Below are 15427 nucleotides of genomic sequence, written 5' to 3'. Positions count from 1 at the left end.
AATGACCATGTTTGCACACTGATTGGTGTAAAAAAATAAAATAAAACTAAATAATAATAATCTAGCACACCTGTGCAGGTTTGACATGACATGACAGGTAGCTGTCTTGTGGGTGGTGCTGAATCCTGTTAAATGACATGAGGGTCTCATGCCTATACACAAGGGTGTGTCATTGCTGTTGCTTGACCATGCATTGGTTTCTGTGGTCAGTGAATGATAAAAACAAAATTTACCATCCATTGATGGATGGGAAATCCGCCATGAGGCATTTGTTTTTAGAAACTGCTGCTCACAACCAATGTTGCAATGGAGTGTCTCCATCTGCTGGTGGTATTGGAAAGGCATTAGTGCTATGACAGGGTCTGAAGAAGAAGAAGAAGAAGAAGAAGAAGACGGAAAAATATATATATAAAAAGAAAAAGAGAGAGAGAGAGAGAGAGAGACTGACTTAGTGAGCGAGTGAGTGAGAGAGTGAGAGTGAGTGAGAGTGAATGAGTGAGTGAGTGATTGAGTGAGTGAGTGAGTGAGTGAGAACAAATGAGTTAAAGCAAGTGAGTGAGAGAGATCGAATGAATGAAAGTCTGAATGACAGAAAGAAAAAAGGATGAAGAAAGAAGCATGAAGAAAAAAAAATGTATATGGAGTTGCTGACATGAGTGCAATCTACAAAGCCGTTGAGGCTGATCCTCATGGGAGGATTATTGCACCAGGACCCTTAGCACTTTTAAAATGCCATTCAATGCCACGGGCTAGATGTAAACTGCAGATGACCATGTTGTGGTAGTTACCATGGATACCCAAGTGATGTGTGAGCTAACACATAGGCCCAACAGATTCCAAGAAGGCCAGAATCACCAGCGGCACCACCATCGATTGTCAGGTCACCCGGATTCAGCAAATACCAGAGTCCAAAATGATGCAGGTTTATACTGTTAATTTTCAGTTTATCGTTACAGTTGGTGTTATTCCATGTCGGAAGGGACGCAGCTACAGCCAGTGGGGTAACTAGAGACAGGCAGGCAGCTATGTGCAACAAAGGTAGGCGTGTTGTTTTCATATGCAGATCTGAAATATTGTCTTATATGCAAGAGGAGGAGTGATGGGGGTTCAGGCAAAAGCCAGGCTATGGATTGCATTGCTAAATGCTCCATCAGAGTGCAATGGTCGCCTGTCCTTTTTTTAAGTGATGATGTGGGTTTAGCCTGTGCTGTATGTATGTATGGGTGGCTGACTGCCACCCACCCAGAAAGTGTATGGGAGGCTGGTTGGCTGCCAGCCTTCCTTCCATTCCTATGAGTAATGTGAGTGCTCATGAAGGGGACATGGTTGGGTCCACCCCTTTCCCGGTTATCCCCTCTAGGCCTTTTGGCTTAGATCAAGTGTAAAAAAAGAAAGGATCTTGCGACAGATCGCATCCTGAGGCACGTTTTTTTTTGTGTGAATACTTGCACTTGGGTGACTTGTGAGCACATACTGATACATACGTTCCCTATCTGGGGACCATAAATTAAATGGATTTTTGAGAAAGGGAGCTGATTTGGAAGCTTGCTTCTGTCGCCCTATGCATTGACCCGATGTGGCAGTATCTTCGGGTAGTGAACAGTGCACCACCCCATTCCAGTGTTAAACAAGAAAGATTCTCATTTAATCCTCCGTGGGTGAGAATTTGAGTTTGAGAATTGGAGACCAAAATGATGAGTTGCACTGACTGGTTTATGAACGTCTATTCATTTAGCGTTTTAATGACCATGTTTGCACACTGATTGGTGTAAAAAAATAAAATAAAACTAAATAATAATAATCTAGCACACCTGTGCAGGTTTGACATGACATGACAGGTAGCTGTCTTGTGGGTGGTGCTGAATCCTGTTAAATGACATGAGGGTCTCATGCCTATACACAAGGGTGTGTCATTGCTGTTGCTTGACCATGCATTGGTTTCTGTGGTCAGTGAATGATAAAAACAAAATTTACCATCCATTGATGGATGGGAAATCCGCCATGAGGCATTTGTTTTTAGAAACTGCTGCTCACAACCAATGTTGCAATGGAGTGTCTCCATCTGCTGGTGGTATTGGAAAGGCATTAGTGCTATGACAGGGTCTGAAGAAGAAGAAGAAGAAGAAGAAGAAGAAGAAGACGGAAAAAAATATATATAAAAAGAAAAAGAGAGAGAGAGAGAGAGACTGACTTAGTGAGCGAGTGAGTGAGAGAGTGAGAGTGAGTGAGAGTGAATGAGTGAGTGAGTGATTGAGTGAGTGAGTGAGTGAGTGAGAACAAATGAGTTAAAGCAAGTGAGTGAGAGAGATCGAATGAATGAAAGTCTGAATGACAGAAAGAAAAAAGGATGAAGAAAGAAGCATGAAGAAAAAAAAATGTATATGGAGTTGCTGACATGAGTGCAATCTACAAAGCCGTTGAGGCTGATCCTCATGGGAGGATTATTGCACCAGGACCCTTAGCACTTTTAAAATGCCATTCAATGCCACGGGCTAGATGTAAACTGCAGATGACCATGTTGTGGTAGTTACCATGGATACCCAAGTGATGTGTGAGCTAACACATAGGCCCAACAGATTCCAAGAAGGCCAGAATCACCAGCGGCACCACCATCGATTGTCAGGTCACCCGGATTCAGCAAATACCAGAGTCCAAAATGATGCAGGTTTATACTGTTAATTTTCAGTTTATCGTTACAGTTGGTGTTATTCCATGTCGGAAGGGACGCAGCTACAGCCAGTGGGGTAACTAGAGACAGGCAGGCAGCTATGTGCAACAAAGGTAGGCGTGTTGTTTTCATATGCAGATCTGAAATATTGTCTTATATGCAAGAGGAGGAGTGATGGGGGTTCAGGCAAAAGCCAGGCTATGGATTGCATTGCTAAATGCTCCATCAGAGTGCAATGGTCGCCTGTCCTTTTTTTAAGTGATGATGTGGGTTTAGCCTGTGCTGTATGTATGTATGGGTGGCTGACTGCCACCCACCCAGAAAGTGTATGGGAGGCTGGTTGGCTGCCAGCCTTCCTTCCATTCCTATGAGTAATGTGAGTGCTCATGAAGGGGACATGGTTGGGTCCACCCCTTTCCCGGTTATCCCCTCTAGGCCTTTTGGCTTAGATCAAGTGTAAAAAAAGAAAGGATCTTGCGACAGATCGCATCCTGAGGCACGTTTTTTTTTGTGTGAATACTTGCACTTGGGTGACTTGTGAGCACATACTGATACATACGTTCCCTATCTGGGGACCATAAATTAAATGGATTTTTGAGAAAGGGAGCTGATTTGGAAGCTTGCTTCTGTCGCCCTATGCATTGACCCGATGTGGCAGTATCTTCGGGTAGTGAACAGTGCACCACCCCATTCCAGTGTTAAACAAGAAAGATTCTCATTTAATCCTCCGTGGGTGAGAATTTGAGTTTGAGAATTGGAGACCAAAATGATGAGTTGCACTGACTGGTTTATGAACGTCTATTCATTTAGCGTTTTAATGACCATGTTTGCACACTGATTGGTGTAAAAAAATAAAATAAAACTAAATAATAATAATCTAGCACACCTGTGCAGGTTTGACATGACATGACAGGTAGCTGTCTTGTGGGTGGTGCTGAATCCTGTTAAATGACATGAGGGTCTCATGCCTATACACAAGGGTGTGTCATTGCTGTTGCTTGACCATGCATTGGTTTCTGTGGTCAGTGAATGATAAAAACAAAATTTACCATCCATTGATGGATGGGAAATCCGCCATGAGGCATTTGTTTTTAGAAACTGCTGCTCACAACCAATGTTGCAATGGAGTGTCTCCATCTGCTGGTGGTATTGGAAAGGCATTAGTGCTATGACAGGGTCTGAAGAAGAAGAAGAAGAAGAAGAAGAAGACGGAAAAAAATATATATAAAAAGAAAAAGAGAGAGAGAGAGAGAGACTGACTTAGTGAGCGAGTGAGTGAGAGAGTGAGAGTGAGTGAGAGTGAATGAGTGAGTGAGTGATTGAGTGAGTGAGTGAGAACAAATGAGTTAAAGCAAGTGAGTGAGAGAGATCGAATGAATGAAAGTCTGAATGACAGAAAGAAAAAAGGATGAAGAAAGAAGCATGAAGAAAAAAAAATGTATATGAAGTTGCTGACATGAGTGCAATCTACAAAGCCGTTGAGGCTGATCCTCATGGGAGGATTATTGCACCAGGACCCTTAGCACTTTTAAAATGCCATTCAATGCCACGGGCTAGATGTAAACTGCAGATGACCATGTTGTGGTAGTTACCATGGATACCCAAGTGATGTGTGAGCTAACACATAGGCCCAACAGATTCCAAGAAGGCCAGAATCACCAGCGGCACCACCATCGATTGTCAGGTCACCCGGATTCAGCAAATACCAGAGTCCAAAATGATGCAGGTTTATACTGTTAATTTTCAGTTTATCGTTACAGTTGGTGTTATTCCATGTCGGAAGGGACGCAGCTACAGCCAGTGGGGTAACTAGAGACAGGCAGGCAGCTATGTGCAACAAAGGTAGGCGTGTTGTTTTCATATGCAGATCTGAAATATTGTCTTATATGCAAGAGGAGGAGTGATGGGGGTTCAGGCAAAAGCCAGGCTATGGATTGCATTGCTAAATGCTCCATCAGAGTGCAATGGTCGCCTGTCCTTTTTTTAAGTGATGATGTGGGTTTAGCCTGTGCTGTATGTATGTATGGGTGGCTGACTGCCACCCACCCAGAAAGTGTATGGGAGGCTGGTTGGCTGCCAGCCTTCCTTCCATTCCTATGAGTAATGTGAGTGCTCATGAAGGGGACATGGTTGGGTCCACCCCTTTCCCGGTTATCCCCTCTAGGCCTTTTGGCTTAGATCAAGTGTAAAAAAAGAAAGGATCTTGCGACAGATCGCATCCTGAGGCACGTTTTTTTTTTTGTGTGAATACTTGCACTTGGGTGACTTGTGAGCACATACTGATACATACGTTCCCTATCTGGGGACCATAAATTAAATGGATTTTTGAGAAAGGGAGCTGATTTGGAAGCTTGCTTCTGTCGCCCTATGCATTGACCCGATGTGGCAGTATCTTCGGGTAGTGAACAGTGCACCACCCCATTCCAGTGTTAAACAAGAAAGATTCTCATTTAATCCTCCGTGGGTGAGAATTTGAGTTTGAGAATTGGAGACCAAAATGATGAGTTGCACTGACTGGTTTATGAACGTCTATTCATTTAGCGTTTTAATGACCATGTTTGCACACTGATTGGTGTAAAAAAATAAAATAAAACTAAATAATAATAATCTAGCACACCTGTGCAGGTTTGACATGACATGACAGGTAGCTGTCTTGTGGGTGGTGCTGAATCCTGTTAAATGACATGAGGGTCTCATGCCTATACACAAGGGTGTGTCATTGCTGTTGCTTGACCATGCATTGGTTTCTGTGGTCAGTGAATGATAAAAACAAAATTTACCATCCATTGATGGATGGGAAATCCGCCATGAGGCATTTGTTTTTAGAAACTGCTGCTCACAACCAATGTTGCAATGGAGTGTCTCCATCTGCTGGTGGTATTGGAAAGGCATTAGTGCTATGACAGGGTCTGAAGAAGAAGAAGAAGAAGAAGAAGAAGAAGAAGACGGAAAAAAATATATATAAAAAGAAAAAGAGAGAGAGAGAGAGAGACTGACTTAGTGAGCGAGTGAGTGAGAGAGTGAGAGTGAGTGAGAGTGAATGAGTGAGTGAGTGATTGAGTGAGTGAGTGAGTGAGTGAGAACAAATGAGTTAAAGCAAGTGAGTGAGAGAGATCGAATGAATGAAAGTCTGAATGACAGAAAGAAAAAAGGATGAAGAAAGAAGCATGAAGAAAAAAAAATGTATATGGAGTTGCTGACATGAGTGCAATCTACAAAGCCGTTGAGGCTGATCCTCATGGGAGGATTATTGCACCAGGACCCTTAGCACTTTTAAAATGCCATTCAATGCCACGGGCTAGATGTAAACTGCAGATGACCATGTTGTGGTAGTTACCATGGATACCCAAGTGATGTGTGAGCTAACACATAGGCCCAACAGATTCCAAGAAGGCCAGAATCACCAGCGGCACCACCATCGATTGTCAGGTCACCCGGATTCAGCAAATACCAGAGTCCAAAATGATGCAGGTTTATACTGTTAATTTTCAGTTTATCGTTACAGTTGGTGTTATTCCATGTCGGAAGGGACGCAGCTACAGCCAGTGGGGTAACTAGAGACAGGCAGGCAGCTATGTGCAACAAAGGTAGGCGTGTTGTTTTCATATGCAGATCTGAAATATTGTCTTATATGCAAGAGGAGGAGTGATGGGGGTTCAGGCAAAAGCCAGGCTATGGATTGCATTGCTAAATGCTCCATCAGAGTGCAATGGTCGCCTGTCCTTTTTTTAAGTGATGATGTGGGTTTAGCCTGTGCTGTATGTATGTATGGGTGGCTGACTGCCACCCACCCAGAAAGTGTATGGGAGGCTGGTTGGCTGCCAGCCTTCCTTCCATTCCTATGAGTAATGTGAGTGCTCATGAAGGGGACATGGTTGGGTCCACCCCTTTCCCGGTTATCCCCTCTAGGCCTTTTGGCTTAGATCAAGTGTAAAAAAAGAAAGGATCTTGCGACAGATCGCATCCTGAGGCACGTTTTTTTTTGTGTGAATACTTGCACTTGGGTGACTTGTGAGCACATACTGATACATACGTTCCCTATCTGGGGACCATAAATTAAATGGATTTTTGAGAAAGGGAGCTGATTTGGAAGCTTGCTTCTGTCGCCCTATGCATTGACCCGATGTGGCAGTATCTTCGGGTAGTGAACAGTGCACCACCCCATTCCAGTGTTAAACAAGAAAGATTCTCATTTAATCCTCCGTGGGTGAGAATTTGAGTTTGAGAATTGGAGACCAAAATGATGAGTTGCACTGACTGGTTTATGAACGTCTATTCATTTAGCGTTTTAATGACCATGTTTGCACACTGATTGGTGTAAAAAAATAAAATAAAACTAAATAATAATAATCTAGCACACCTGTGCAGGTTTGACATGACATGACAGGTAGCTGTCTTGTGGGTGGTGCTGAATCCTGTTAAATGACATGAGGGTCTCATGCCTATACACAAGGGTGTGTCATTGCTGTTGCTTGACCATGCATTGGTTTCTGTGGTCAGTGAATGATAAAAACAAAATTTACCATCCATTGATGGATGGGAAATCCGCCATGAGGCATTTGTTTTTAGAAACTGCTGCTCACAACCAATGTTGCAATGGAGTGTCTCCATCTGCTGGTGGTATTGGAAAGGCATTAGTGCTATGACAGGGTCTGAAGAAGAAGAAGAAGAAGAAGAAGAAAAAGAAGACGGAAAAAAATATATATAAAAAGAAAAAGAGAGAGAGAGAGAGAGACTGACTTAGTGAGCGAGTGAGTGAGAGAGTGAGAGTGAGTGAGAGTGAATGAGTGAGTGAGTGATTGAGTGAGTGAGTGAGTGAGTGAGAACAAATGAGTTAAAGCAAGTGAGTGAGAGAGATCGAATGAATGAAAGTCTGAATGACAGAAAGAAAAAAGGATGAAGAAAGAAGCATGAAGAAAAAAAAATGTATATGGAGTTGCTGACATGAGTGCAATCTACAAAGCCGTTGAGGCTGATCCTCATGGGAGGATTATTGCACCAGGACCCTTAGCACTTTTAAAATGCCATTCAATGCCACGGGCTAGATGTAAACTGCAGATGACCATGTTGTGGTAGTTACCATGGATACCCAAGTGATGTGTGAGCTAACACATAGGCCCAACAGATTCCAAGAAGGCCAGAATCACCAGCGGCACCACCATCGATTGTCAGGTCACCCGGATTCAGCAAATACCAGAGTCCAAAATGATGCAGGTTTATACTGTTAATTTTCAGTTTATCGTTACAGTTGGTGTTATTCCATGTCGGAAGGGACGCAGCTACAGCCAGTGGGGTAACTAGAGACAGGCAGGCAGCTATGTGCAACAAAGGTAGGCGTGTTGTTTTAATGCAGATCTGAAATATTGTCTTATATGCAAGAGGAGGAGTGATGGGGGTTCAGGCAAAAGCCAGGCTATGGATTGCATTGCTAAATGCTCCATCAGAGTGCAATGGTCGCCTGTCCTTTTTTTAAGTGATGATGTGGGTTTAGCCTGTGCTGTATGTATGTATGGGTGGCTGACTGCCACCCACCCAGAAAGTGTATGGGAGGCTGGTTGGCTGCCAGCCTTCCTTCCATTCCTATGAGTAATGTGAGTGCTCATTAGTGTTGAGCGGCATAGGCCATATTCGAATTCGCGAATATTCGTCATATATTCGCCAATATTCGCACATTCGTTATATTCTCGCTTTATTTTCGCGTATGCGAAAATGAACATATGTGAATATTAGCATGCAAAAATTTGCATATGCGAAAATTCGCATATGCGAAAATTAGCATATGCTAATTTTCGCATATGCGAATTTTCGCACGCCAGTCTCACACAGTTGTATTAGAACCTTCTTTACACCACACAAGCTGGAAGCAGAGAGGGAGGATCACTGTGATGTGTACTGTGAAGAAAAAAAAAATAAAAAAAACCGAATATTCGTAATTACGAATATATAGCGCTATATTCGCGAAATTCGCGAATTCGCGAATATGCGATATTCGCGAATAATATTCGAATTGCGAATATTCGCGAGCAACACTAGTGCTCATGAAGGGGACATGGTTGGGTCCACCCCTTTCCCGGTTATCCCCTCTAGGCCTTTTGGCTTAGATCAAGTGTAAAAAAAGAAAGGATCTTGCGACAGATCGCATCCTGAGGCACGTTTTTTTTTGTGTGAATACTTGCACTTGGGTGACTTGTGAGCACATACTGATACATACGTTCCCTATCTGGGGACCATAAATTAAATGGATTTTTGAGAAAGGGAGCTGATTTGGAAGCTTGCTTCTGTCGCCCTATGCATTGACCCGATGTGGCAGTATCTTCGGGTAGTGAACAGTGCACCACCCCATTCCAGTGTTAAACAAGAAAGATTCTCATTTAATCCTCCGTGGGTGAGAATTTGAGTTTGAGAATTGGAGACCAAAATGATGAGTTGCACTGACTGGTTTATGAACGTCTATTCATTTAGCGTTTTAATGACCATGTTTGCACACTGATTGGTGTAAAAAAATAAAATAAAACTAAATAATAATAATCTAGCACACCTGTGCAGGTTTGACATGACATGACAGGTAGCTGTCTTGTGGGTGGTGCTGAATCCTGTTAAATGACATGAGGGTCTCATGCCTATACACAAGGGTGTGTCATTGCTGTTGCTTGACCATGCATTGGTTTCTGTGGTCAGTGAATGATAAAAACAAAATTTACCATCCATTGATGGATGGGAAATCCGCCATGAGGCATTTGTTTTTAGAAACTGCTGCTCACAACCAATGTTGCAATGGAGTGTCTCCATCTGCTGGTGGTATTGGAAAGGCATTAGTGCTATGACAGGGTCTGAAGAAGAAGAAGAAGAAAAAGAAGACGGAAAAAAATATATATAAAAAGAAAAAGAGAGAGAGAGAGAGAGACTGACTTAGTGAGCGAGTGAGTGAGAGAGTGAGAGTGAGTGAGAGTGAATGAGTGAGTGAGTGATTGAGTGAGTGAGTGAGTGAGTGAGAACAAATGAGTTAAAGCAAGTGAGTGAGAGAGATCGAATGAATGAAAGTCTGAATGACAGAAAGAAAAAAGGATGAAGAAAGAAGCATGAAGAAAAAAAAATGTATATGGAGTTGCTGACATGAGTGCAATCTACAAAGCCGTTGAGGCTGATCCTCATGGGAGGATTATTGCACCAGGACCCTTAGCACTTTTAAAATGCCATTCAATGCCACGTGCTAGATGTAAACTGCAGATGACCATGTTGTGGTAGTTACCATGGATACCCAAGTGATGTGTGAGCTAACACATAGGCCCAACAGATTCCAAGAAGGCCAGAATCACCAGCGGCACCACCATCGATTGTCAGGTCACCCGGATTCAGCAAATACCAGAGTCCAAAATGATGCAGGTTTATACTGTTAATTTTCAGTTTATCGTTACAGTTGGTGTTATTCCATGTCGGAAGGGACGCAGCTACAGCCAGTGGGGTAACTAGAGACAGGCAGGCAGCTATGTGCAACAAAGGTAGGCGTGTTGTTTTAATGCAGATCTGAAATATTGTCTTATATGCAAGAGGAGGAGTGATGGGGGTTCAGGCAAAAGCCAGGCTATGGATTGCATTGCTAAATGCTCCATCAGAGTGCAATGGTCGCCTGTCCTTTTTTTAAGTGATGATGTGGGTTTAGCCTGTGCTGTATGTATGTATGGGTGGCTGACTGCCACCCACCCAGAAAGTGTATGGGAGGCTGGTTGGCTGCCAGCCTTCCTTCCATTCCTATGAGTAATGTGAGTGCTCATTAGTGTTGAGCGGCATAGGCCATATTCGAATTCGCGAATATTCGCGAATATATGGACGAATATTCGTCATATATTCGCCAATATTCGCACATTCGTTATATTCTCGCTTTATTTTCGCGTATGCGAAAATGAACATATGTGAATATTAGCATGCAAAAATTTGCATATGCGAAAATTCGCATATGCGAAAGTTAGCATATGCTAATTTTCGCATATGCGAATTTTCGCACGCCAGTCTCACACAGTAGTATTAGAACCTTCTTTACACCACACAAGCTGGAAGCAGAGAGGGAGGATCACTGTGATGTGTACTGTGAAGAAAAAATAAATAAAAAAAACCGAATATTCGTAATTACGAATATATAGCGCTATATTCGCGAAATTCGCGAATTCGCGAATATGCGATATTCGCGAATAATATTCGAATTGCGAATATTCGCGAGCAACACTAGTGCTCATGAAGGGGACATGGTTGGGTCCACCCCTTTCCCGGTTATCCCCTCTAGGCCTTTTGGCTTAGATCAAGTGTAAAAAAAGAAAGGATCTTGCGACAGATCGCATCCTGAGGCACGTTTTTTTTTGTGTGAATACTTGCACTTGGGTGACTTGTGAGCACATACTGATACATACGTTCCCTATCTGGGGACCATAAATTAAATGGATTTTTGAGAAAGGGAGCTGATTTGGAAGCTTGCTTCTGTCGCCCTATGCATTGACCCGATGTGTCAGTATCTTCGGGTAGTGAACAGTGCACCACCCCATTCCAGTGTTAAACAAGAAAGATTCTCATTTAATCCTCCGTGGGTGAGAATTTGAGTTTGAGAATTGGAGACCAAAATGATGAGTTGCACTGACTGGTTTATGAACGTCTATTCATTTAGCGTTTTAATGACCATGTTTGCACACTGATTGGTGTAAAAAAATAAAATAAAACTAAATAATAATAATCTAGCACACCTGTGCAGGTTTGACATGACATGACAGGTAGCTGTCTTGTGGGTGGTGCTGAATCCTGTTAAATGACATGAGGGTCTCATGCCTATACACAAGGGTGTGTCATTGCTGTTGCTTGACCATGCATTGGTTTCTGTGGTCAGTGAATGATAAAAACAAAATTTACCATCCATTGATGGATGGGAAATCCGCCATGAGGCATTTGTTTTTAGAAACTGCTGCTCACAACCAATGTTGCAATGGAGTGTCTCCATCTGCTGGTGGTATTGGAAAGGCATTAGTGCTATGACAGGGTCTGAAGAAGAAGAAGAAGAAGAAGAAAAAGAAGACGGAAAAAAATATATATAAAAAGAAAAAGAGAGAGAGAGAGAGAGACTGACTTAGTGAGCGAGTGAGTGAGAGAGTGAGAGTGAGTGAGAGTGAATGAGTGAGTGAGTGATTGAGTGAGTGAGTGAGAACAAATGAGTTAAAGCAAGTGAGTGAGTGAGAGAGATCGAATGAATGAAAGTCTGAATGACAGAAAGAAAAAAGGATGAAGAAAGAAGCATGAAGAAAAAAAAATGTATATGGAGTTGCTGACATGAGTGCAATCTACAAAGCCGTTGAGGCTGATCCTCATGGGAGGATTATTGCACCAGGACCCTTAGCACTTTTAAAATGCCATTCAATGCCACGGGCTAGATGTAAACTGCAGATGACCATGTTGTGGTAGTTACCATGGATACCCAAGTGATGTGTGAGCTAACACATAGGCCCAACAGATTCCAAGAAGGCCAGAATCACCAGCGGCACCACCATCGATTGTCAGGTCACCCGGATTCAGCAAATACCAGAGTCCAAAATGATGCAGGTTTATACTGTTAATTTTCAGTTTATCGTTACAGTTGGTGTTATTCCATGTCGGAAGGGACGCAGCTACAGCCAGTGGGGTAACTAGAGACAGGCAGGCAGCTATGTGCAACAAAGGTAGGCGTGTTGTTTTAATGCAGATCTGAAATATTGTCTTATATGCAAGAGGAGGAGTGATGGGGGTTCAGGCAAAAGCCAGGCTATGGATTGCATTGCTAAATGCTCCATCAGAGTGCAATGGTCGCCTGTCCTTTTTTTAAGTGATGATGTGGGTTTAGCCTGTGCTGTATGTATGTATGGGTGGCTGACTGCCACCCACCCAGAAAGTGTATGGGAGGCTGGTTGGCTGCCAGCCTTCCTTCCATTCCTATGAGTAATGTGAGTGCTCATTAGTGTTGAGCGGCATAGGCCATATTCGAATTCGCGAATATTCGCGAATATATGGACGAATATTCGTCATATATTCGCCAATATTCGCACATTCGTTATATTCTCGCTTTATTTTCGCGTATGCGAAAATGAACATATGTGAATATTAGCATGCAAAAATTTGCATATGCGAAAATTCGCATATGCGAAAGTTAGCATATGCTAATTTTCGCATATGCGAATTTTCGCACGCCAGTCTCACACAGTAGTATTAGAACCTTCTTTACACCACACAAGCTGGAAGCAGAGAGGGAGGATCACTGTGATGTGTACTGTGAAGAAAAAATAAATAAAAAAAACCGAATATTCGTAATTACGAATATATAGCGCTATATTCGCGAAATTCGCGAATTCGCGAATATGCGATATTCGCGAATAATATTCGAATTGCGAATATTCGCGAGCAACACTAGTGCTCATGAAGGGGACATGGTTGGGTCCACCCCTTTCCCGGTTATCCCCTCTAGGCCTTTTGGCTTAGATCAAGTGTAAAAAAAGAAAGGATCTTGCGACAGATCGCATCCTGAGGCACGTTTTTTTTTGTGTGAATACTTGCACTTGGGTGACTTGTGAGCACATACTGATACATACGTTCCCTATCTGGGGACCATAAATTAAATGGATTTTTGAGAAAGGGAGCTGATTTGGAAGCTTGCTTCTGTCGCCCTATGCATTGACCCGATGTGGCAGTATCTTCGGGTAGTGAACAGTGCACCACCCCATTCCAGTGTTAAACAAGAAAGATTCTCATTTAATCCTCCGTGGGTGAGAATTTGAGTTTGAGAATTGGAGACCAAAATGATGAGTTGCACTGACTGGTTTATGAACGTCTATTCATTTAGCGTTTTAATGACCATGTTTGCACACTGATTGGTGTAAAAAAATAAAATAAAACTAAATAATAATAATCTAGCACACCTGTGCAGGTTTGACATGACATGACAGGTAGCTGTCTTGTGGGTGGTGCTGAATCCTGTTAAATGACATGAGGGTCTCATGCCTATACACAAGGGTGTGTCATTGCTGTTGCTTGACCATGCATTGGTTTCTGTGGTCAGTGAATGATAAAAACAAAATTTACCATCCATTGATGGATGGGAAATCCGCCATGAGGCATTTGTTTTTAGAAACTGCTGCTCACAACCAATGTTGCAATGGAGTGTCTCCATCTGCTGGTGGTATTGGAAAGGCATTAGTGCTATGACAGGGTCTGAAGAAGAAGAAGAAGAAGAAGAAGACGGAAAAAAATATATATAAAAAGAAAAAGAGAGAGAGAGAGAGAGACTGACTTAGTGAGCGAGTGAGTGAGAGAGTGAGAGTGAGTGAGAGTGAATGAGTGAGTGAGTGATTGAGTGAGTGAGTGAGTGAGTGAGTGAGAACAAATGAGTTAAAGCAAGTGAGTGAGAGAGATCGAATGAATGAAAGTCTGAATGACAGAAAGAAAAAAGGATGAAGAAAGAAGCATGAAGAAAAAAAAATGTATATGGAGTTGCTGACATGAGTGCAATCTACAAAGCCGTTGAGGCTGATCCTCATGGGAGGATTATTGCACCAGGACCCTTAGCACTTTTAAAATGCCATTCAATGCCACGGGCTAGATGTAAACTGCAGATGACCATGTTGTGGTAGTTACCATGGATACCCAAGTGATGTGTGAGCTAACACATAGGCCCAACAGATTCCAAGAAGGCCAGAATCACCAGCGGCACCACCATCGATTGTCAGGTCACCCGGATTCAGCAAATACCAGAGTCCAAAATGATGCAGGTTTATACTGTTAATTTTCAGTTTATCGTTACAGTTGGTGTTATTCCATGTCGGAAGGGACGCAGCTACAGCCAGTGGGGTAACTAGAGACAGGCAGGCAGCTATGTGCAACAAAGGTAGGCGTGTTGTTTTCATATGCAGATCTGAAATATTGTCTTATATGCAAGAGGAGGAGTGATGGGGGTTCAGGCAAAAGCCAGGCTATGGATTGCATTGCTAAATGCTCCATCAGAGTGCAATGGTCGCCTGTCCTTTTTTTAAGTGATGATGTGGGTTTAGCCTGTGCTGTATGTATGTATGGGTGGCTGACTGCCACCCACCCAGAAAGTGTATGGGAGGCTGGTTGGCTGCCAGCCTTCCTTCCATTCCTATGAGTAATGTGAGTGCTCATGAAGGGGACATGGTTGGGTCCACCCCTTTCCCGGTTATCCCCTCTAGGCCTTTTGGCTTAGATCAAGTGTAAAAAAAGAAAGGATCTTGCGACAGATCGCATCCTGAGGCACGTTTTTTTTTGTGTGAATACTTGCACTTGGGTGACTTGTGAGCACATACTGATACATACGTTCCCTATCTGGGGACCATAAATTAAATGGATTTTTGAGAAAGGGAGCTGATTTGGAAGCTTGCTTCTGTCGCCCTATGCATTGACCCGATGTGTCAGTATCTTCGGGTAGTGAACAGTGCACCACCCCATTCCAGTGTTAAACAAGAAAGATTCTCATTTAATCCTCCGTGGGTGAGAATTTGAGTTTGAGAATTGGAGACCAAAATGATGAGTTGCACTGACTGGTTTATGAACGTCTATTCATTTAGCGTTTTAATGACCATGTTTGCACACTGATTGGTGTAAAAAAATAAAATAAAACTAAATAATAATAATCTAGCACACCTGTGCAGGTTTGACATGACATGACAGGTAGCTGTCTTGTGGGTGGTGCTGAATCCTGTTAAATGACATGAGGGTCTCATGCCTATACACAAGGGTGTG

General features: G+C 42.8%; 8 pseudogenes; all 8 read left to right on the top strand.

The window, feature by feature from the left end:
• The first annotated feature begins 1349 nt into the window (after positions 1–1349).
• LOC130286133 (U2 spliceosomal RNA) lies at positions 1350–1613 on the top strand (annotated as a pseudogene).
• Positions 1614–3092: 1479 nt separating this feature from the next.
• On the top strand, positions 3093–3356 carry LOC130286132 (U2 spliceosomal RNA; annotated as a pseudogene).
• Positions 3357–4821: 1465 nt separating this feature from the next.
• Positions 4822–5087, top strand: LOC130288267 (U2 spliceosomal RNA; annotated as a pseudogene).
• Positions 5088–6566: 1479 nt separating this feature from the next.
• Positions 6567–6830, top strand: LOC130286131 (U2 spliceosomal RNA; annotated as a pseudogene).
• Positions 6831–8744: 1914 nt separating this feature from the next.
• Positions 8745–9008, top strand: LOC130286129 (U2 spliceosomal RNA; annotated as a pseudogene).
• Positions 9009–10935: 1927 nt separating this feature from the next.
• Positions 10936–11199, top strand: LOC130289282 (U2 spliceosomal RNA; annotated as a pseudogene).
• Positions 11200–13128: 1929 nt separating this feature from the next.
• LOC130286128 (U2 spliceosomal RNA) lies at positions 13129–13392 on the top strand (annotated as a pseudogene).
• A 1474-nt stretch (positions 13393–14866) lies between these two features.
• LOC130289281 (U2 spliceosomal RNA) lies at positions 14867–15130 on the top strand (annotated as a pseudogene).
• Positions 15131–15427: the final 297 nt, after the last annotated feature.

Source organism: Hyla sarda, chromosome 8 (assembly GCF_029499605.1).
Source record: "Hyla sarda isolate aHylSar1 chromosome 8, aHylSar1.hap1, whole genome shotgun sequence".
In the NCBI taxonomy this organism is placed as follows: domain Eukaryota; kingdom Metazoa; phylum Chordata; class Amphibia; order Anura; family Hylidae; genus Hyla; species Hyla sarda.
Note: the sequence above shows the minus strand (reverse complement) of the source record. Positions and strands in the feature narration are given on the sequence as shown.